Source organism: Dromaius novaehollandiae, chromosome 8, assembly GCF_036370855.1.
Source record: "Dromaius novaehollandiae isolate bDroNov1 chromosome 8, bDroNov1.hap1, whole genome shotgun sequence".
NCBI lineage: Eukaryota > Metazoa > Chordata > Aves > Casuariiformes > Dromaiidae > Dromaius > Dromaius novaehollandiae.
This window is the reverse complement of record NC_088105.1, coordinates 20,558,111-20,580,369: the sequence shown is the minus strand read 5'-3', so window position 1 is coordinate 20,580,369 and position 22,259 is coordinate 20,558,111. Positions and strand designations below refer to the sequence as shown.

At 38.7% G+C, this 22,259-nt stretch overlaps 1 long non-coding RNA gene across 2 annotated transcripts; it reads left to right on the top strand.

Moving 5' to 3' along the window:
• The first annotated feature begins 1,818 nt into the window (after nucleotides 1-1,818).
• LOC135329035 (uncharacterized) lies at nucleotides 1,819-20,803 on the top strand. Of its 2 annotated transcripts, none has more exons than XR_010390186.1 (4): nucleotides 1,819-7,489; nucleotides 10,846-10,883; nucleotides 11,488-11,569; nucleotides 17,709-20,803. It is a non-coding gene; the product is annotated as an uncharacterized LOC135329035 (long non-coding RNA). The 2 variants fall into 2 exon arrangements; XR_010390185.1 differs by having other exon boundaries at nucleotides 10,846-10,994.
• Nucleotides 20,804-22,259: the final 1,456 nt, after the last annotated feature.

Here is a 22,259-nt window from a genome sequence, read left to right as displayed (position 1 = left end):
GATTTACTAAGATCCTCCCCATGTCTTCTGCATATTTGCCTTGTTTGGCCCATGCAGGAGAGGCTTCTGTGGGTAAAGGGAAAGGCCTTGCGTCTTTTACAACTCCCATTTTTCTCCTTGCTCAGAAGAGGTGTAGGCAACGTGTAGGTGGAAGAGTCCCGAGCCTGCTACTGCATTTCCAACCATGCTGCCAGAGAGAGGACTGTTCCTCTCCTTTTTGTGTAGTAGGTTCCCCTATTTTTGCTGCACCATGGTGGTCCTAACTTTCCAAATTACAGTGAGCTTGTCTGCTAGCTCTTTGAACAAGGATTTTTTTTTTCTGATAATTAGCTGTCTGAGGAAGGCAATGAACTGCTTGCTTATTGTTTTACATTTGTTTGTTGTTTCCTGAGGGCTTGGTTTTGGTTTAAACATTGCCCCTGTGGAGTTTGTGGCTGCGTTCCAGTTTACAGCTGGTAGATGAGAAACAGGGATAACATACAGTGGACTGCACTACCAACAAGGAAAGAAATTAAGTCATTTTGGCCTGAAGTACCATTCATAGGTGCATTCATTGCTTGTGAGACAATAAAACTTAGATTAACTTGTGAAGTTTACCTGAAACCCATTATTTATTTGGTATAGAAACTGTTCAGATAGCAGCAGAACCTTTGTGGTTTTGAACTCTTTTTTTTTTTAATATATAAAAAAGCCAGTGTTTTATGGGTAAGCCTTACACTGCCATTAATTACAGTTTACTACTTTGTGCTACAGAGATTAATTTTTCTGCATATATAAAAATAAAGCTCCATACCACAGGTGATTTTGTGATACACAGAACATTAGCACATCTTTATTTTATTAGAACTCTCCTATTTTATCATATACTTACAAAAAATAAAATTTTAATCCTCTGTTTGAGCACTTCAAAAAAGTCATTCTTCTTATCCCAGTGTGTAGTATTTTTTAATTGGATAACCAATAGAAAAATTGTTAAGGAAATGCTGAAACAACGTTTTAACTGTCTGAAATGCCCTATCACGTCAAAAAGTTGGCTGAGAAGAAACAGATGAAATGTGGTAACTAGGCAGATTTCTACTGAAAACACCTATTCGGTTGGAAAATACCACTTTGGGAAACATCTTTAGTCGGAAGTTTTCAGATCCGCCTAAGTCACCACCTGGCTGAAGGCGGTGGTAAAAGCGGGCCCGCCTCCCCCCCACGTCCCCCAGGCCGAGGCCGCCGGACCGCGGCGGCTGCCCCGCGCCACGAGGCGCTTCCGCGGCCGCGCTGTGGTGGAGCCGAAGGAGCAGCGCCGCAGCGGGCAGGGGCGGGACGCCGGCCGGGAGCCCCGCGCCGAGGCCCCGCGGCGTGAGGCGGTTCCCGCTGAGCCGAGCGCTGCCGTCGCCTCAGCTGCCGCCGGCCGCCATGAGGCGCGAGGCGGCGGCGGGGGGGAGGGCAGTTGCGCAGCGCTGCGCGGCGGCCGGGAGGCGTGAGGGGACTGCGGGAGGCGCCGCCGCCCGGCGGGCGGGCGGGAAGGGCGCGGGGGGTTGCCGCCCTCGGAGGCGGTGGCGGGCGGCCGAGGGCAGCACTGCTCCCCCGGAGCCCCGCCGCGCCGTTCCCCTGCCCCGAGCCCAGCTGTGCGTGCGGGAGATGAGGCTCCCGCGGGCCAGGCGGCGGGAGCGGGCCGGGGGCGCTGGGGCGGCCCGGGGCCCGGTGGCCCGGTCCGGCCGCTGGTCGCCGCGGGGGACACAGGGCGGATCCCGCCGCGGGGCGAGGCCTGCGCCTGAGTGACCGCCTGCGGAGGAGCAGCTCTACGTGGGCGATAGAAAGGTGGATAATCCTAAATAGTGCTCGAAGTAGCTTTCAGCCCGGGCTGAAATGTACTGCAGCTGTCGTGTTTATCTGCATTAGTCCCCTTCAAGAAGGTGATTCGGGCTATCTCCCTGCGTGAGCGTCCCCGGGTAGGCAGATGCCGCGTGTCCTCCTGCCGTGCCCGGGGTGGCCTGATACCTCTCCTGGGGTGCAGGTGCAGCGGTCTGAGCGGTAACGCTCACTGACTGCAGTGAACCAAGCCATCGGTAGAAATCTGTCATAAAGCAGTGTAAGTAGTTGTTTAACAACAACAACAGCGTTCTGCAGTGTCTGGGTGCGGCACCTTTCAGGCTAAGGAGCATTTTGTTGTAATTGAGCTCCAAATCTGTGAGGAAACCAGGTGAAAGTTTCCCTGCTTGACGGTAAATGTTTTTTTTAATGTGCCTTTAAATTGTAAGGAGAAGGAGGTGGGCTTGCTGATGAATATTTGGTTTGTTACGCAAACTTTGGAACTTACTAGGCTGTTGTTTTAATGTGGTAGTGGTGGTGGAGAGCTCAACCCTGAGAGTTACTCGGAGCCAGTGGGATTGAGGTACTTCACTGAAGATGCTCACTAAGCCAGAACTGGAGCTTCTTAGTCCTGAGTCCTGCAGGGAAGTGCAGTTGTGTTAGAACCGGAGTTTTCTCTTTTAAGGGGAGCAAGTGTCTATTTAAAATGTTAAAAGAAAATGTTGCTTTCAAAGCTTTAGCCATGTGTACAACAACACTGAAGAAGCGGCAGCTTCTGTGCTGCTTATTTCGGTAATCACTGTTGCACACAGTCAAATTCCAAAGCAGAAAAAGTATGCAAGCTTGCCAGCAGTTGGTGGCAGGAAAATCAGTAGGAGAGCAATATGGAAAGAGATAAACAGGGATTTTTGTTATTAGTGAGGTGACACTATTAGCCATCTATGCTGCTGCAGTCTCTTGAGTTTTGGTAGGCACTTGCACAGTCCCGTTGTCTTTGATGTGTTTGTTTCATTGTGCAATGCGTATGCCTTTAGGAATCCTTTTCTTTAAAAATCTTTTATCTCTTTGCTGTGTATGTGTGCTGTCTACAACGTTTCATCCACACATGACTGTTCACCCTGTATAATAATCTCAAAGTACTATAGAAATGAAGGTAGCTATCACTGACTGTGTTTTACAGATGGGAAAATTGTTAAGTCATGTAAGCTATATATAATTTCCGAGACCCAGGAGTGCTTCCCTTCTCTGTGCCTAGCTATATACCATGGCAATGCCCCAAAGCAATTTCAGAAGAAGACTGCATTCTCCTTACGGTGTCTTTTCTCAGTGAGAATGAAAGCTGTCCATAAAGGAGGGAAGAGAATTGCTCTGCAGCCTGGCAATGGTCCTGACTTGGATGATCTAGGCTCCAAGTTCCTGAAGGATCTGCTCTGCCATTTAGATACATCATGGACAAGTCAGAGCAACATCCAAGACTACAGAGACCTTCTGTATTTTGACCCATCAGCCTTACTGTTACCTGAATTAGTGTATGAACAGGCTGAATACAAACTCTTGAAATTTGTGTGATATCTGAAGATCTTTGGCCCACTGTGTTTTGTAGCTGTGCTACTAGTAACACACTATTGTTAATATTCTACATATGCTAATTGGTTTCAAAGAGGAAGAAGAGTGGAAATGGAAAGCAATTGTGAATTAGAGGCAGAAATAAGAGTAAATCAAGGGGGCAGAAAAGGATAGAGGAGAGGAAAAGAGAAAAAGAGGAAGGGAGGACACGTCTGTCTGTCTAGACAAGAGGCAAAGTGAATTGGTAAATTCTCATTGTACAGCTGCCTCCATATTTATGAGCTTATGCTTGAATACAGACTATCTGCATTGACCACATCTGGTTGGAGGTACATATTTGTTTAAGCCCAGCATATGAAACACTTTTTTTTTCTTATCCAGACTGAGTTGCTTCTAGGTTTGTGGTAGCCACATAAAACATTTGTTGGTGTATATGTTGAGAACATGCTGGAAAAATCAGTGTCAAAAAAATCGTTTCTCCAAGACAAAAAAAAAATTCATGCAGAAAAGGGACCTTTGGAAACAGATATACAGCAGAAGTCTTCACTTTTCATTGGAAATACATGAGAAAATCAAATGTAAAGGAAAAAAATGGGGAGGAAAAATAGGATAAAAGTAGGATAGGATGCAAATAGGATAGGATGGAAAAGATAGGATGCAATAAATTGAATAAAAAAAAGAAAAATGTTTTAAGGCAAGCACTTCCTGGCAGACAAATAGCTTAATATACATGTAAGATATATTCTTTATGTAACTGTATTGTACACAAAATGGGGGAGCTAAATTTTTCAGTATACATGTGAGCTCTGGTTGTCATTTTGTTTTGTTTTTAAAGAGTTCATACCATACTTCAGTGTGTTTCTGAGTCAGGCTTTGACAAAAAAATTGCAGCCTAATTTTATATAGTGATGGGAAACATAAGATGATGCCTTTTAATCAGTTTTAATGGAACAAAGGTATTTGCAGTCGCTTGGGATTCACGGACATTATAAATACAGTACAGAGTTATTCTAAAGCATAGTGCTCTAAAATGGGATTACTTGATAAAAGAAGAAGTATTTTTGCAGTGTTTTTTGGTCACAATCACATGTTAAAAATTCAGGGAAGCTGAAGGGAAGGTTACCATCTTTCTTGCTAGTAGCATCTCAAGGGAGAAGCTGCTGCAAAATAAATGATCTGTTCTTACATGGGGTACACTCAGGACCTGGGTTTTTTTATTATTATTATTTTATCTGTTTGGATAGCTGTTGTCCCTGGGAACTCTGCTTACAGCCTTGACTCATAGTGTGCTCTCTGCTTATTAGTACGCAATGCAAGTTTGGCTCCAGATGCGAAGGTAAGGCTAACAGCTGCATGGCCAGCACACTGGGCACTACCAGAGTAAGGAGGGAATACTGTTTTAGCAAGAGCAGTGATTGGAGGTCGTTAGTAGCCTCACTGTTGTCAAAATGTTCTGTAGCATTACGTCTGAGGAGAGTTCAGAGGAGAATTTTGAGAGGTTGCTATATACATTCTGTGGATGTTTATGGACGATTGATTTAAACGTTGTGGGCCAATGTTAGAAAGGGTCTGACATGAAAGTGTAATAACCTTGAGACTAGTACTGTGGGCTGACTGGAGGGGAACATCTCTAGAAAATTGGGGATGCTGTGTTGTGTAATGATAATGTAACTTCTTATCATAGCTGAAAAATTAAATTTCCAGCTTTATAGCAGAAGGTGGCGCCAGTTCCACATCTTCCTGTAAGACTGGGATGTGACTGGGCAGTTCAGTTCTCCATTTCTTCCTTTTAAGTGTGAAAGTGTGTACTTCTGCACAGTCACACTCACTTGCCTGTATTTTAATGGCTGAAGTCTCTGTTCCTAGTCCTGTGTTATTCTTCATCCTACAGGTCAAAAAAAAAAGAAAAAAATTATCACAAGTTTAACATTTAAGAAGTGTTTCAGTTATATATTTCCATTTCAGGGAAGGAGAAAGGAGTATATCTTTGACAGTTTGATGTTTTAAAGTGGTAGCTCTTTGAAGCGGATGAGTAATTTTTAAAGTTCAGGGATCTGTCTACTAAAGAAAGGGAAATACTAGGATATGAAAACAGGTACATATTATGAATTCAGTTGTTATATTCCTTTACAGTTCATCTAATGACACTGTAATTGCTTACATGTATATCTGTCTCCTTACATATTGTGCTTATGTGTTTTTGCCTAGTATGTGTTTATGTACAAATAAATTGAATATGAAAACTGAAAATGATTCTAGGGGCAGTCTTTCACAATAACTATGGTTATTCTAGTATAAGTATTTTGTTATGTGGATATTTTTAATGGCATTCAGCTTGCACACAGCATTTTTATAGGACAATCAATTGCAAACAGTGAGGCTAAAAATGATGAAAGTGTAATTGAAAATAATTCAATTGCAATTTGGAAATGTATAAAATCCCCTTAAGTCTCCATCTGCTTTTCCATAAAACATTATAGGGTTAAGAAACAGTGACTCCACAAACAGAGATCTTATATGGTCATTCTGTGCCAAGAAGTCCCAGCCATTATCAGCGTATTATAAAAAAGGCGTCAGTGGCACTTTTATATCAAGGAGTTCATAATTGTTTCCTGGGAAAGACACAATGATGTAGAACACAGGAGAAGCACGTAGTGCTTAGGCTTAGTTGCCTGAATTTGCTTTGAATGCTCTTACTGGTTTTGCCTAGTAGGAAAGATCTGTAGGCCTGAGATTTCTGTTGTGATATTGTTAAATACAAATAACTCTAATACTCTAGGAATGAAAACAGATAATGGAGAAGTCTAGACAAGAATATCAGCAGTAGGAGAAGAATCTAGCCAGACTTAAGGACTTGGAAAGAGAAGAATATAAAAAGAGTGATGTGAAATGATAATCATTTAAGTGACTCAGAGCGTTTTATGTGAAATACGGTAACAAAAGAAAAAATACTAATGTGTAGCTGAAAGAAGCAAAGTGCATCTGTCCTGCCATTTTAAATGCTAGCCATTGGTTTTATGTGTTTTTAGCGGGCTGCAATTTCAAGCAAGTTATTCCAATCTCTGGAGATGTGTTAGACCACTACATTTTCCAGATAATTTTGTAATTTGTAAAGTATAATCAGACCTACTGTGACAGCTATTAAAAGGTGGTCTTGTTTTCTTCTGATGTCTGTCTGCCCATCTCTAGGACTGCTCCAAGGCTCTTCCCAGGCCTCTGAGGACCACGTTGGTACGTCTGGTAAAGTGTGGTTAGTCCAGTGCTCTTCCTAAGGCCTCCAGGCATCAGTCAGATGCCTCTGACCTGCTCTTCCAGGAGCTGTCTAAGGCTTCTCTCAGAGCCTCTTCAAGGCAGGCTTCTTAGCCCATTCATATATTTCTTTGTTGTCTTTGTAAAATAAAACTGGAGAGAACAGAAACTTTAATTTAAAAATAATTTTTACCTTGGGATTTTCAGAATAGCCTGTGGGAATTCAATTCACACTGTTAACAAGGTAATGAAGTGCTATTCTAATTAGCCTGAGAAGAAATGGCTCTAAGATTTATGTCTAAATTTAATACTACATCCAAGGACTCAAAGTAGCATTTGCAAGATACATTTGTCAAATGACTTGGCAATCCTGTGTCTAATTTGCAAACAGTTGCTGTAGGTATTGTACTAGTCAAATGATGGTGTAACCAAACGTTTTCACTGTCATGAGTAAGCGTGACTCCTCCTTATACAATGAATCTGAATCTTCTCTCCTGTAGGCAACAGCTCTGTTCCACTTTAATATTGTAGTGTTTTCTGAGCCAAATTCTGGTCTTTTAAGGAGAAATGCAGTAATTAAAATATGTATATTTTTGCAAAGCTAGTTATATTTAAAAAAAAGTTGTTATTTTAGGAAATGAACCTTATGTGTTAAACCTTTATTTTCTTTGTAGCAAAGGTACTACCATGCCTTTTCTTTCCCTGTACTTTTGAAAAAGCAGTTAAGAAGAACACAAGATTACTATTTTTATTATCTATAATGTGATAGAATATTTGTTTTGTTGCATGTCTACTTCCATACCCCAGAGTTATGAGTGGATTTTTTTTTTCTTGCACACTTGTCTGTAGGCAAGAAGGAAGAACAAGTAAGGTAAGGATTACGCAGCAGGAAAGAAATGCTAGCACTTTTTCTATGGTAAAAGTCGATATTATAAACCTTTTAATTAGGTCTTTAACTTGAGAAATGTTTATATTTTCTCTTTTTCCCTTCTCCTGTCCTGTTTTTCACTTCTCTCCTATTCTCTTTTTCTACCCAGTTGTATTACTTTGTTTGAATCAATACTTGAAACTATTATCCACAGTGACAATTTAAAGTATCTGATTAATACTTCATACTGTGGATGTAGACATCTTTTGACCCCTTTAAAATAGAAGCCTATAATGGAAGTATAAATGTATATTTTGCATAGGCAGTACAAAAAATAGTATGAATATGCAGCTATAGCAAATAGTGTAACGCATTTTCCTGAATTACTGCAGGAATTCTTGGTCTGTGAATCACTTCAGGGTGGTGGAACATACCAGTCAGGAGAGAAAACATTGTTTGATTTGTAAAACTTGACTTCTGAAATGCTAGCACTATGTTGATATATGCCAATATGCATCTACTGGTACCATTACACAGCTGTGGCATGACTTCTTTATGGACTGGAAAGCAGTAAATAGCAGTAGCATGTAATTATCACTTGGGTGTGTAGTGTTTAACCAGGAGTCTGCCAGAAAATGAAAAAAAAAAGTATGTTGTGTTAGCAAGCTAGCATTGAGCAATGTTTACGAGAGTGCCAAAGTTCTGTATTCAGTAGGAACAGTGGTCAGGAGTGTCATGGAGTTCAATTTCTGGTTTTGTCCAAATTATCTTGTATCTGTCTGGTGTTTACTGGCTTTTCAGATCTTTACCTAGGCTACTTCTTGCATATTCCATATGGAGAGCTTTCAGATCTTCTATTGTGAGGTTAACGACACCTTGTGCTTCTTCGCCCTTCCAGCAGAATACTCTGTGGGTCTGACTGTTGTCTCCAACTCCACTAAAGAGTCACCTCAACCTCCTCCCTCTCCTCTGGCGAAATGGAGGAGAGATTTATTAGCAGAGGAGTGCAACACTTCCAGTTTGCCACGTAGCTGATAATTGCTGCATTCCAAAGAGATTACCACAGCAAAGCCCTCACGGATACATGTACCTCAAGTAGAAAGAAGACATAGCTTCACTTCTAGAGTTTGTTGATGTTTAAGTTATAAAACATGTTTAATATGATGCTTGATAGACTTTAACTTGGTTATTTCAATTCTTTATTGAAAACTCAAAGAAATAGGTATCTTATTTCCTAGAATGGTCAGCTTCTCACACTAGTTTTCCCTATACAAAGGGAAATCTTTTTGTATTAGGGAAATAATTTCCCTAATACAAAGTAATTATTATAATCCTGGCCATTTCCTTTTCCTCACCTTCCTATTTCCTATTACATACCTATAATTATTATTGATTATACCTACATAGGATTCATTGAGCTTCAAAGACACAATACTTGGTCTCTGCCTCCAAAAGTTTATCATCTCACACTTAGACATAACATTATGGGTGCTAGCAGGACACAGGGGACAATTAGATGGAAGGACAAGAGTTGACCACTTCAGAAAACCATGATCTTTGCCATAGTTAATAAGTTTGGTATTTGTAATTAAGTAAGCTCTGAGATCAAAGCATTTTCATGGCTAGTACATGGAAGGGAATGCTACTAATTTGAAGTGGTTTATTTATTTCAGATAAATGTGTTATCTTAAGGGCAGCTGTATTTCTCCAATGTATAGAGCATGCATTGTAGACTGAATGGCTTGCATACAACAGGAACTCCTTTCTTCAATTTCCCAGGCAGGTTCCCTATGAGTCATGCTTCCCTGTAAACAGGCTCTGCTTATATGTTTGTCCCTCCCCTGTTTGGAGCTGTGTCTTCATCGCTATGCTCCTTTTGGCTCATTTCTGCTTTTTCTCTTACGCTTGGGTCTCTTTTTGCCCCTTTCCTTGTATTCAGTGTTCTGTGATAATGAAACAACAAAAGGAATCAGATCTTTGTGTGTACTTCGCTCCTGCAGTCCTTCAAAAAACAGATTCTCCTTCTCACCGAACTAGGAGTTGTGTGTATGCTCATGTTATTATTTTGTCTAGGAAATCAGATGTCCTTGTCAAAATTTCGTTCATTCTACTATACCTTGAATACTAAATGGGAAGCCAAAGTACCTGACAGTGAAGTACTTGAGAAAACAAAGATTCCCGAGTCTAGTAACAATTATATTATCTTTGTTTGGCATCTATTGTGGAGAATTTGGGGATGTTCCAAGGCCTAGTTTGTTAGTCCAGACTCAAGTTCAGAAGTTTTGCCAGAAGGCCGTGAAGGGTTTCAGTACTGACATTGCAAGCCAGAAAGACAGCTCACATGGGAGGACGATGTTCTCTCTGAATGAGGTGTCAGCAGTGTTGCAGGAAGCTGATAAAGACTGAAGAAACCCAAGAGGTCAAAAAATGAAAGGTTAAGAAGCCTCAAGTAGTATAAATGTTTATCTTTAGACTCCAGTCCTTTATCTGATATCTATGCTATCTGTAACAAGTAGTCAGGGCAGATCCAGCTCTATAACCACTTGCAACACTGCAGGACATATGGTACATGATCTGTTCTGAGGCTTTTTAATGGTAAACGGAAGCCAGATGCTTTTGTTCTGGGGATTAGTAGAGAAAAGGTAGGGGAATTATTATGTTAGTAAACATTAACACACTTCATCTCAGACGAAGTTGCAGATTAGTGAATATAGATGTGCCTGAAAACATAGCTATACTAAATTGAGGAAAGAATTTTCTGTCTCCTTTCTCCCCCAGTAATTTTCCCTGAAATCAGTGGGATTTCAACCATCAATGCCTCAAGTATTTCCAGGAATTTTGGAAGTAATGGGATTGCAGGTTCACATTTTTTGTGTTACAAAGAGACAAAAATGCCCTCAGGTTGAGCATTTTACTGCAAAATGGCAGGCTAGCTTGTACTGTAAAAGCTAAATTCCATAATTAATAATAGATGTAGGTATTAGATAAACGGTTGCACATGCATGTTATTTTAAAACTTGTGATCAACCTGGATTAAAAACTCAAAGCAGAGATGATAATACTTTCAGCTAAGGTCACAGAGATAATCTTAACATCATGAAGATCCTTATAGGGAGTGCTTGATGCCAGCTGCTATCATTTTATTAAGTAACATCCTGACTTTGATACAATATTTACCCCAAAACAAAATTTTATATTTCAACAAAATTTAGGGAAAAGCACAAATTAACACTATAGGCCTAGTAAATTAAACCTATGTTTCTGGTAACATTTAATTGCAGTTGGGTAAAACTTATTTGATGTTTCAGCTCGAGAGAGTATTCTAATACAATGTAACTTTTTTTTTTTCACACTTACAGGATTGGCCCAGAACAATAGCCTCAAGCTAATGTCGCAGGTTACGTCGTTCTTCACTATTCTTCCCTGTCTCCCAGTCTAACGGGAAGCACTTCTTTTTTGAGTCTCTCTAAAGAGATGTATTCTAGATAGTGGCTGACTCTGAGAGAAGGTCATTATTTACTGTGTTATATTAGCTGAGAAAAGAAGTTGAGCCCTCCCAAAGTAAAGATAAAATTACAGTCAAGCACTGGAAAGGTTGCGTGACAGGTCACAATCTTCATTTTCAGAGGTTTTCAAGACCTGATTAGACGCAGCTCTGAGCAACCTTGTCTGACCTGATTTCTGGCCCTGCTTTCAGCAGGAGGTTGGACTAGAGATTTCCTGAGGTCCCTTCCTACCTGAATTACCTATGATCCTTTGATATTTTAATCATTAGTTCACTGTTATCTGTTGTCACGTAATGTGAATAAAAACAGAAATACAGTATTAGGTGCATTAAATATATTTATTAAGCATATTATTATATTAGGTATAATTAAATAAAGGATGTCATCATGTCCCAGGTAGAGTGTACTACAGGACTTTCTAGGCAAAATGAATCTGTGCTAGAGAGTTAAATTGTTGTTGTTGAATTTCTCACTTTTCTTTTTAATTTATTTCAGATAAGATTCCAGGCTTGCTTTATATTTTGAAATAAAATGGAAGACATTGTTCCAGCCCTGGGAAATTGATGGTCTATAGAAAGTAAGTCTTTTTAGTAGAGAGATTTCAAATGCACCATAAAGAAATGTTGAGAATTCTGAACCAAAATTGCTGCACGGGTATTCTTTATAGTGTTAATCTGGGCAGTTGAAGGAGTGGGACTTCCCCTACTTCTTCTGCCTTTGAAAGTGAAAACTCAGTACAATCCTGGTGATGAAGCACCACAAACACATCCTGTCATGGCTTCTCACTGCCAGGCAGAGTGAAAGGAAGGGCTTAGGAATCAGTCAGTGAATACCTGTGAAAACTCTCTAGACTCCGACTGACTGACAACTCCTGAGTGGCAAGACAGTCATCCAAGTTGTCATCTTTTAAAAATGTTAAGTAGAGTCAGATTCTGTGATCTCATAAATAATTCTGAGCATCCAAAATTCTAGGAGACAACCCAATAATAATTACTGTAAATCAGAAAAAAATGTCTATAGGTTTGAGCTATATTTGGCTTATGAGAGCTCAGTAAAGATACAGCTAGAATTTGTCTTTCCTTCCCTGACCATTTTGTACACTGATTTTAAAACATGTCATATTAGTATTGTGGTCATGTGATTGCTTGCACAATGATGTTCCTTTGAGTAGATTAGAAGTAGCTTATAAATTGAGGATGTAAGGAAATTATTGACTGTCAGCAGTAGCAAATCTTAGCTATGCTGAGATGTACTCCTGCCTTAATCTGAAAGTTAAAAGTATCTCACATCCAAGAAAAGATTAGGTGCTCTAGTTCTAAGTTATTCAGAAATCTTCATCTATATAAATGAAGTAGTAGAGCCACCCAGCAAACTTTTTCTTCTGCTCCTAAAAGGATGAAGAAGTGGAGCAGAAATGGTTATTGTTATTTTCAGTTACCCATATAAACATGGTCAGATACTGGTATGCATCAGAATTCTCATAATTTATCAATACAGAATACAGCATATTGTGTGTAGTGCCACTGATAAGTGCCACCCTCTGTATTCTTCTCCATCATTTTCTTAAAGTACATTTCTGGTCATCATACAACTTGCAAGTGCTTTGGGATGAGTCTGCTTTTGGAACTGCAAAAATAGTTCGGATAAAAAGTTGAAAATGGGGTTATGATGCTACCCCACCCAATCAAGCCCTGGGAAATAAACTAGTATCACAGGACTGATTTCAGAATAGAAAGCCAGCTGCTGAAGTGATAATAGGTATTGCCCAAACCTGCCACACCTAACTTTTTGTTTCCCAGGCCATGTAAATAAATAGTCATCTTTGCGTATAAGTGTACCCAGACCTCTCCTGTTCCATTAGTTCTGAGTACAGCAGGGTCCTTCATCTAGATAGGCAGATAGGAGAGTGCCTGCTTCAATCTATTTTCATAACGGTAGGTATCACTTTGGTATGCTCACAAGTAGGGAGGGTAATCACCATTGCTGGTACTATCGGTGACAGTGATGTTATTGGTTCCCAAGCCTCCTTTTGAGGAACTTCATTTTATTTAGCCTCAGAAAAAAACCTACTTAAAATTTCAGCTCAGTTATATGTTTTCTTCCACACTCTACCGAACTTTTTACAATTTTTTTTTTTAGAAATAGTTTTATTAGGAAAAATATTCTAAGAAATATTTGTAGATTCTGTACTTAGACATTTGCTTCTAGCCTTTTCAATACATTTCCAATAGGTTGCTCTATAGTTTCCAGTCTTGCCAACTGAAAGTATATTAGGCTACCTTACAGTATATGCTGTGCTGTATTTTTAGAGATTCAATTTTGAATGAGCTGTTTGCTTTCTGTGTTTTAGGCAAACAAATTCTTGAGAGGTTTTCTCTTTCTCTCTCTCTCTCTCTTTCTTTTTTTTTCCTCTTTTTCTTTTTCTTTTTCTTTTTCTTTTTCTTTTTCTTTTTCTTTTTCTTTTTCTTTTTCTTTTTCTTTTTCTTTTTCTTTTTCTTTTTCTTTTTCTTTTTCTTTTTCTTTTTCTTTTTCTTTTTCTTTTTCTTTTTCTTTTTCTTTTTCTTTTTCTTTTTCTTTTTCTTTTTCTTTTTCTTTTTCTTTTTCTTTTTCTTTTTCTTTTTCTTTTTCTTTTTCTTTTTCTTTTTCTTTTTCTTTTTCTTTTTCTTTTTCTTTTTCTTTTTCTTTTTCTTTTTCTTTTTCTTTTTCTTTTTCTTTTTCTTTTTCTTTTTCTTTTTCTTTTTCTTTTTCTTTTTCTTTTTCTTTTTCTTTTTCTTTTTCTTTTTCTTTTTCTTTTTCTTTTTCTTTTTCTTTTTCTTTTTCTTTTTCTTTTTCTTTTTCTTTTTCTTTTTCTTATGCTATGCTCCAAAATCAAGTCAAAAATTAAGTGGGAAGTAACCAAGAATCCAACTCAAGACTAATGCTTTGATCTAGGACCCTGGAGTGCAGTAAAGAGTTTGCCTTCTTGATTGAAAAACAACTGAAGTTTATAGTCTAGAAGTATCACCAATTCGGTGTGAGTTTCTGGAGCACAGTCAGGAAAGAGTAGGTATCCTCAGGGTGCTGCAAGATCTGTTCCTAAAATTAATTGAAGGGTAAGCCTAATGAAACTGTTCAAAACAGGATATGGTGAAACACAGAGCACCCCCTCTGCAGATAACTCCCTCCTCTTTCTACACATCTCTACATTCTCTATCAAAATAAATAGCTGTGGCTATTTGGAATCAGAGTCCTGCTAGTGTTGCACTTTCCATTTTAGTTTCTGGATTACGGTGGCTGTTAAGTACTGGAGACTGACTTATCAAATATAGGTTTTCATCTGTCTCATCTTTTTGCTCTTTTCCCATTTCAGGGACTATCTCAGTTGTTATTCACCACTCCTGTTTACTTAGATGGAAATTCAGGGAGGTATTGAACCATTATTTCTTTAGGAGTGTGAGGATTAAACCTACTCCCATGTTGCAATACTGAACTCACTCACAGTTGCACCCCGTTCCAGACTTATCAACATGCTGAAAAATGTCTAGCTCAGCAGTGCTGCGGCCTGCATAAAGTATCTAGCTCTTGTATTATCCAGAAGTCCAAAAAGCTGCATTTTGCGAGATTGCTGATACACAAGAGAGTCAAAAAGGCTCTGATTAAAATAAGAACATACTGAAAAGTTTGTCTCTTGAATAAATCTGAACTTACACTTCCTGTCTTAGCAGTAAGCGGAATAAAATTGTTGTAATTTATTATTACTAACATTTCTTAAATATATTAGCAGTTCTAAGAAATTGCTACATAGCTGTAAGAAAGGCCTCTCCCAATCAAGATCGAAGATAATTATTTACAAGAAGTTAGGTCCAGTTTGTCATTTCCACAAGCAGCATTCCAGGTCAGTAGGTATTTCATGGACAACATTCTAAGCCCAAAGCCTAAGGAATAATTATATTTTGGCATGATATCATATCTGGTAGGAGGGAGTTCCGCAGCAGGGGATAGTCCTCCCCTTGCTTAGCTAGGAAAGTAAAAGCACTGAGATTAGGTCCAGGACTGCAAATTCAACCATACAAAACCATGAGATTTAAAAAATAATATTCACTGTTCTCAGTCTTTAAGATACTGATGATGTTTTCAGGATTTTTTTGCATAACTAGAGTGGGGAAAAAAAGCTTATATTCTTATATAATCACTTTTCTTCAGAGCCTAAAGAAAAGCTTGCAAAATTTTGGGATTCATTACTGAATCATGAGAACTGCCAATACTGTGTTGCTCAAATAAAATTGAAAAAGCCTGTCAGTTGAATTCCTCCAAAGAAATTTACCCCAGATTTCTGGGTTTTTTTCTGTTCTCCATTTACATAAAGCTCCCACAGCTTTCTGAGCGACTTGTATACCATAACTAGCTTGTGTATCTATAATGAGGGAATGAAGATGGAGGTTAACATTAACCAAGAGGCCAGAGTATCTTATGATGTGTCCCAGCCATCATGATAATTTCAGAGACATCCCAGTTCCCTAAAGCTCCAAGTCATCACCACACAGGTCAGTGTCAGCCCTTGAACTTTGAGTTGCACCCTTCCAACAAAGCCGCCGTCTACAATTAGAAGATACTTGAACACTCTTGAGGTATAAATTATAAATGGATAAAACTTTAAGTACCTTGCAGCTAACCACATAAGCATTGCCGTTTGAAGTTTATTCTAAATATGAATTATAAAGAAAGTTATTTTTTCTACTCTAAACTTATTAACACCATACATTGCACATATGAACTATAATGAAAGTTAATTCTTTTGCTTTGAAATTATTGACTTACCACAGTTACCTACTGAACTTATAATATTGATATAGGAAAAAGGAGCAAATTTCATTCTGAGGGTGGGCTATGCCATTGACTGACACCCATGACTTCTATGACCATCAGTTATCTATGCCTTGCTCCTGTGCCTGTCTGTACTGGGGGCTTATATTGGAAGAATGATAGGAAGCTTATGACTTTCAAGGACCTTCAAGGTCTCGAAGGACTTTCATTGCTATACCAAGAGCAGAAGGGACAATAGCTGAATTTGAAGGCGGTGGTTAGTATTCTTAGGTTTTTTTAGTTTTACTTCAGGGTTGCTTGGGGTACAGGCCTGAACATTTGGAAATCTTAATCTGGAAATTCCGTAGTGTTTACAATTTCTACTTCTGATACTCAGTCCAATCTTAGTCCAGTGGAGAACTTGCAGGTTTCTGGCTTCCCCAACTCCCTGTCTCCCCTTTTACCTTTCTCATTTCAACCATTATATGCTGCTACCTTCTGAACAAGGAACAAGAGTGTGTGCAATTTAAGAGCTCCACAGTGTTGGCCCAGTAGTTTCATGTAGCTGCATACTATGGTATATCTTCTAAAATTTCACATGGTTCAAATTAGATAGAGAATCAGTAGGGGAGTTTGAGAATGATCTGGGTAATCTATGCAATATTTCTTTTTTTTTTTTTTTTTTTTTTTCTACTCATACATCTGAATACATATCAAGAGCAAAATTCAGGAGAAAATTAATAATCTGTAATTTCTTCCTTAAATGTTTTAAATGCCACTTTACATTTTCCCTCTTTACCTAAACTTGTTATACACATTCTTCTTCCTAATATTTTTCTGAAGAGTGGTTTATTTTTACTATTTTCTTTATATGCCAACTGTATGGTATCTTCTTGTCCCTGTGCAGTCCTTCACTGAGTGTTCCAGTAGAGGAAATAGGCCAGATTTTAATAGTCTCCACCTTGCCCATTCCAGTTTATCCACTCTCAGCTGTACATCTTATAATGCCTACCTCAGTCATGCCAAGCTCACATTTTTCTGCAATGAGTGTTAGGTCCTGCTGGCAGGCACTGCCTTCTCTTATTCTCAGTTGCAAATGTCTGTATTGTTGTTATTGGCAATGGTAGATTTGTACAGTCATGTCAGTGATGCCAGTTTATACAGTGTAGTTGGTGCGTTCCACTTGCTGAAAGTGAATATCTGGAACTTACATAACCTGATTTAATTTTAAAACTGCGGATTTTAGAGTATAAACACACACTATACAATCCCCAGCTTTAGTAGATGATCTGTTCTAGGTGTTAGATAGGCTTTGTCACAGTTGTCATATCCAGTTTATGTCAGTCTTTGCAAAATAAGTGAATCCTGTTTTTAAAATTTGGACTACAGTTAGTCCAGGAGCTTTCCAGTGACTGACTACTGTTGCCTTTAGCATGTCAGCTATGGTTTGTCAAATGACAGCTTGTACTGAGCACTTTACAAGGCATAAATATTAAAATAATCCTTGTCCCAAAAGTTTTAGAGAGCACAGAAATGGGCAGAAAGCAGTGAGAGACTAGGAGCAGTCCCTTCCTGTATTTCTACATATAATTTAGATTTTTAATATAATAGTTCATCATTTATCATCTACCTAATGTTCTAAACCCTTCCTGTAACAGAGTATGATATTCTGCTGCTGTCAAGGGATACTGAGAAGCGGAAACAAAGACAGTTGTCGTATGTTACAAATTCCCTTTGAGCCACCTTTCTTGTGAACCTGAGGACTTTCCATAGCTATTGGGAATTCATCTGTATCTTTTTTGCCACAAGCCGTGTATGTTAGTTCTTCTCACAAGTTGTCTGTAGATCCAGCTTCTCTGTTCTGCTTCAACACTCATTTGTGGTGATGTTTTTGAAAGCTGGTATAGTAAATGGTAAATTTTTCTTCTTTTCAGACTTTGACTACCTACCTATTTGATGTGTGCTTCCCAAGATGCTGGTTGTAGAACAAATATCCTAACCTGTTGACCTGCTGTATAGGCTCTAGCCACTTGCGTATTGTAACAGGTCTGCTGTTCTGTTTGTGTTGAATTGAGTCTTTTTCTAATGGGACACAGAAGTGCAGCTACTCACAAATCTATTTAAATGGTATCTTTTGCCTCAGCTTAGAGTCGGTCACTCTGCAACCATACAGCAGTTCAAAAGGACCCAATCTCATGATGTGGGTTCTGCTGGTTGTTAAAAAATGAAGCTGTGAAATGTGACTCAGGTGGGAGAGGATCCTTATTCAGCTCTCTAAGTCACTGAGGATAGGCTGCAAAATGGTTTAATGGAATCTTAAAAATCAATCAGCTAGCAAACTGCCCTGTATTTGATAGCATGATACTACAACTTTGCATTTCTCTCAGAATCTCCTGTTATTTCTGAAATATGAATCTCCTATAGACATAATATTTCCTAGAGAAAATTCAGTAAAATTTCTAAGGCATTGTGAATTGAGTAGATTGATAGGACCAATGTATAGTTTCTGGTTCCACTACCATTAGAAGACTTTTTTTCTGCTGTGATTGTAATAACATTCTTAGTAATCCTATGAGAGCCATGTCTTACTTTTGAGAATGTGTTCTGTAGACAATGACACAAGAATAGCTTTTTCTCTCTTTTGTATACTGTGTTCTCTAGTATATAACGCTGTTCCAGCTCCTCATTGTGTAGTAACATGCATTTGGTGAAAGTGAATGCTTGATTGATTTCCTTCTTCAAATGAGAAAGTGGCACACTATTTCCTATTAGTCAAGGTACTGATTGTTGGTTTATATCCTCAGTAAATTTATGCATATCTAGATTTTTTTTAAAGGTATCAGTTTTGGGGAATCAGATATTTGCCAACAGTGTGTATAAACAGATGTATTTACCACAAGCGACCTCATAATTTGAAGAGGAAAATAACATGTGTTCACTGACATTATGCCAGCATTAAAACATCACAGAGGATTTAAGTAACCAGTGTTAATCCCTCATAACGAATGAAATGATGTTTGGAATGATGGAAGTAGAAGCATCAGTTTCAAGTTGTTTCCCAAAAATAAATTACCAGCCATTTTGTCAGCGTAAGTTGAGTTTGTAGGAGATAGGCATGACATTTTTCTTGTTATGTTGGCCAAAAGGAGTGTAGAAGTGTATCTGATAGCCCACCCACATCTGAATTAAAGGGATGTAAACCTAAAAAAAAGAAAAAAAAAAAAACACCCACCCCAAGATGGGAGACACTGATGAGAAGGAGGGAGAGGATGAGAAACGGGGAAGAGGTGAGCCTCTGGAAAGCTCGAACTGCACACCGTATGTGTCTAACATTAGGTAACATGTTTTTTAGAGGTGCTAAACATCTGCAATCCCCACTAACTTCATGAATTAGACATTGTTTCACAAATGTGCTCAGTATCTGTAGCTACATTCCCATCTAAAAATATGTGAATGCCAGATCCATTAGTTCAACACCTAACATCATCTATAATATTAGAGGAAAAAATAACAGGGAACTAATTTTTTATCTGTACTATGCTATCATCTATGACTGATCTGTCACACTGTGGGACATACTGGTCTGTAGCAAAGCCCCTAGTCTGTAGTTCAAAGCCACTAGACCTGTTTCTAAATGTTTTGTAGGGTGATGCTTAGAGTTAGATTCTCGGACTAGAGAAAGGATGTGTCATTTTCAAGAGAAGGTTTTATTTTCCATAGATGTATGAGATGTTAACTATTTGTCTCAACTTTGTGGGAGGGACAGTGTGCGCAGATAGTGCAACTGAAGTAAAACTCAAACTTCTTGGTCAGTGACTCACTTGATTAGCCAGGCTTCTATGCGTAATGCAGAGTTGTGATACTGATGTTACAAAGTGACTCTTCTAAAACCTTCCCACAAAATATAATCATGCTCTTACTGTGTAGTCTGACAGCACCTTTCTTCCATCCAAGGAGCTCAGCACATTTCACAACCATTAAGTCTGCCAATGAAATAGTTGAATATCATTATCCCGTTTTTCTCGATGAGGTGTGTCGAGATTAATGACTTGCTAGAGTCACACAGAAAACTGGCAACAGAGCAAGGAGTAGACTGCAGCTCTCCCAGCTCTCCTGCCTATGCTTTTGCTTGTAAAATGACTCTTTCTACTCAAAAGAATAACTACTCCTGGTTTTGGAACAGCAGTACTAGCGCATGAACTGAAAAGATGGATTACTGAGTCAGTAAAATAAAAAACTAAAGCAGCTCTGCTTCTCTTCTACTAATACAATAGAGGAACTGAGCTATTACTGGTATAGGAATGCTTCTAAGTAAAGGCAGTTGGTAAAGAGTGCAAGAGTCTAAGACCTGAATTTGAAGAAGGTGAGGGGAGGGAAGGGGATTTCAGCACACTGATGCAGCCCTCACCTCCAGAAGTCTCGCATGACCAGCAGTGAAGAAACAGCTGTCAATCTGAGCTTCAGTCCTGAACATCCTGATTCATTCCTCGTCGTCTCGATTTGGCGATGTCTAAATCTCAGCATTTCTGTTCAAACTGAGAAAATGTGTTGTGTTCATTGTCCTCTGTGCAAGTCACATGTGATGACTGGCGTTTTCTCTTTCCCGATACGGCGAAGAAGGTACAGCTCAGTTTTGTGGCCCATCCGGAAATGGTATCCATGCTCACTCCTTTGCTATATGTGATGAGGCCAGTGTTTAACTGCTGACTCATGGGCTTGCATCCAGTTTCCCAATTTACAGTTTAATGCAGATGAAAGAATAACGTTTCTCTCCTGCCCTGGCCAGCACAGCTAACCTCTCATGGGCTGACCAGTCTTCTACAATCTACAGTGATTGTTTTGTTATTGACCTCATCTTTTGACTTCAGAGTAGTTCACAGTATATATCGTCTGTCATGTTGATAAAACCTTACGAAAAGACATTGGTGTTCTGTGGAAAAACTGTTCTCTAAAATGCATGTTGAATGTAGATTAACTTAATGCAAGTTAAAAGTAAATTGGATTACTAAAGGTATTTGTGCTATTGGAATCTTTTTGTCTTGTGTAATTTCAAGGTGTATAATTTAACAAATCTTTTTAAACAGTAAAAAGAGAATATTCCATTGTTAAGCATACAAAACAGAGCTTTGATACAAGAGAGTCAGGGTGTTTGTTGAAATTCAGGAACAGAACAAGTGAAATGTGAAAGATGCAAAGAAATTTCCTCGGCTAAGACAATATTTAAGCAACTAAAAGTAAAAGACAAAGCTCCAGTTCTGCTTTACGAGGAAGATGAAAGGGACATGCTATGTACTTAAATTTTTCAACTTGAACATCCCCTAAACTAAGTACACTATATGTTTTAGCATAGGAGCACACAATGAAAGAACAACTTATGAAATGCATCATTTTAGTTAAAGCAGAAGCACACATAAATGCTTACAAACAAAAATGCGATAGAGATTTCTGTTGGAAAGGTACTGTAAAAGTGAAATAGTTTAGCTTGTGGCTTTTAATTTTTTAAGATTATTGTTGCTGTTATTTATTGTAAGGCTTATATACTTTGAGGATTACATCTGTAGTGTAACAGCGTGTACAAGAGGAAATGTGCTATTCGTGATTTGTCTGTGTGCATGTATATATATATACACATACATGATGAGAATGAATGGTGTGAAACTTTGAGCTGTCTGATATATATTCCTAGAAAAGGAAGGTGGATTTTTTAAGTGCAGGAGTAGAAATTGGGAGATGTATCTTTTAAAATAATTACTGTGTGTATTTATTGTATAGTCTATTTGTGCAATATTATCCTGCCTAGCTCCGTAGTTTTAAATCAAAGGAGTCTGCTAGGAGGAATTCCTGGCAAAAGTGAAAACAAGATACAGTCCAGGAGATAATCAGGAATCCTAAATGAAACAATCAGAAAGCCATTACTGGGATTCATGCTCAGCCTGCCTCCCACCTAGGCTGGCAGTTTCTTCTTTCAGTAAAGATTAGGATAGAAGGTGATACTTATGAAATCTTAAGGATGCTGGCCTACACAGAGAAAAGGATTGAGTGAACTATTCAGGGAGTGTCACTGAGTGCTGACAAGGACTGACACGTACCATGAATGGCAGCAGACTTTCTGTATGACCTTAGTCGAGTCACTTAATCCCTCTCTGACTTGATCTCTTCATCTGTAAAATTAGGTAGTAATAATTATACTTCCCTGCCTCAGAAGAAGCTGCAGGGATTACTTCATTACTGTTTGTAAGGCGTGTTCAGAGGCTAATAGACAAGGTGCAATGGAAGTGTTGTTATTTATTGTTGGAAACCTGTACAATCTCAAACATTTTTTTGATCATGCTCTGGAAAATGTATTGTTAATTGGCTATTCCTTGGGGATCTGATATTACCAGAAACCCCATGAGCCCATCTTTCCTTCCCTCATTCCTCTGCTTCCTTTATGCTCTCGTATTCAAGTAGCTGTGCACATATTGGTAGGAAAAATTAGACAACCT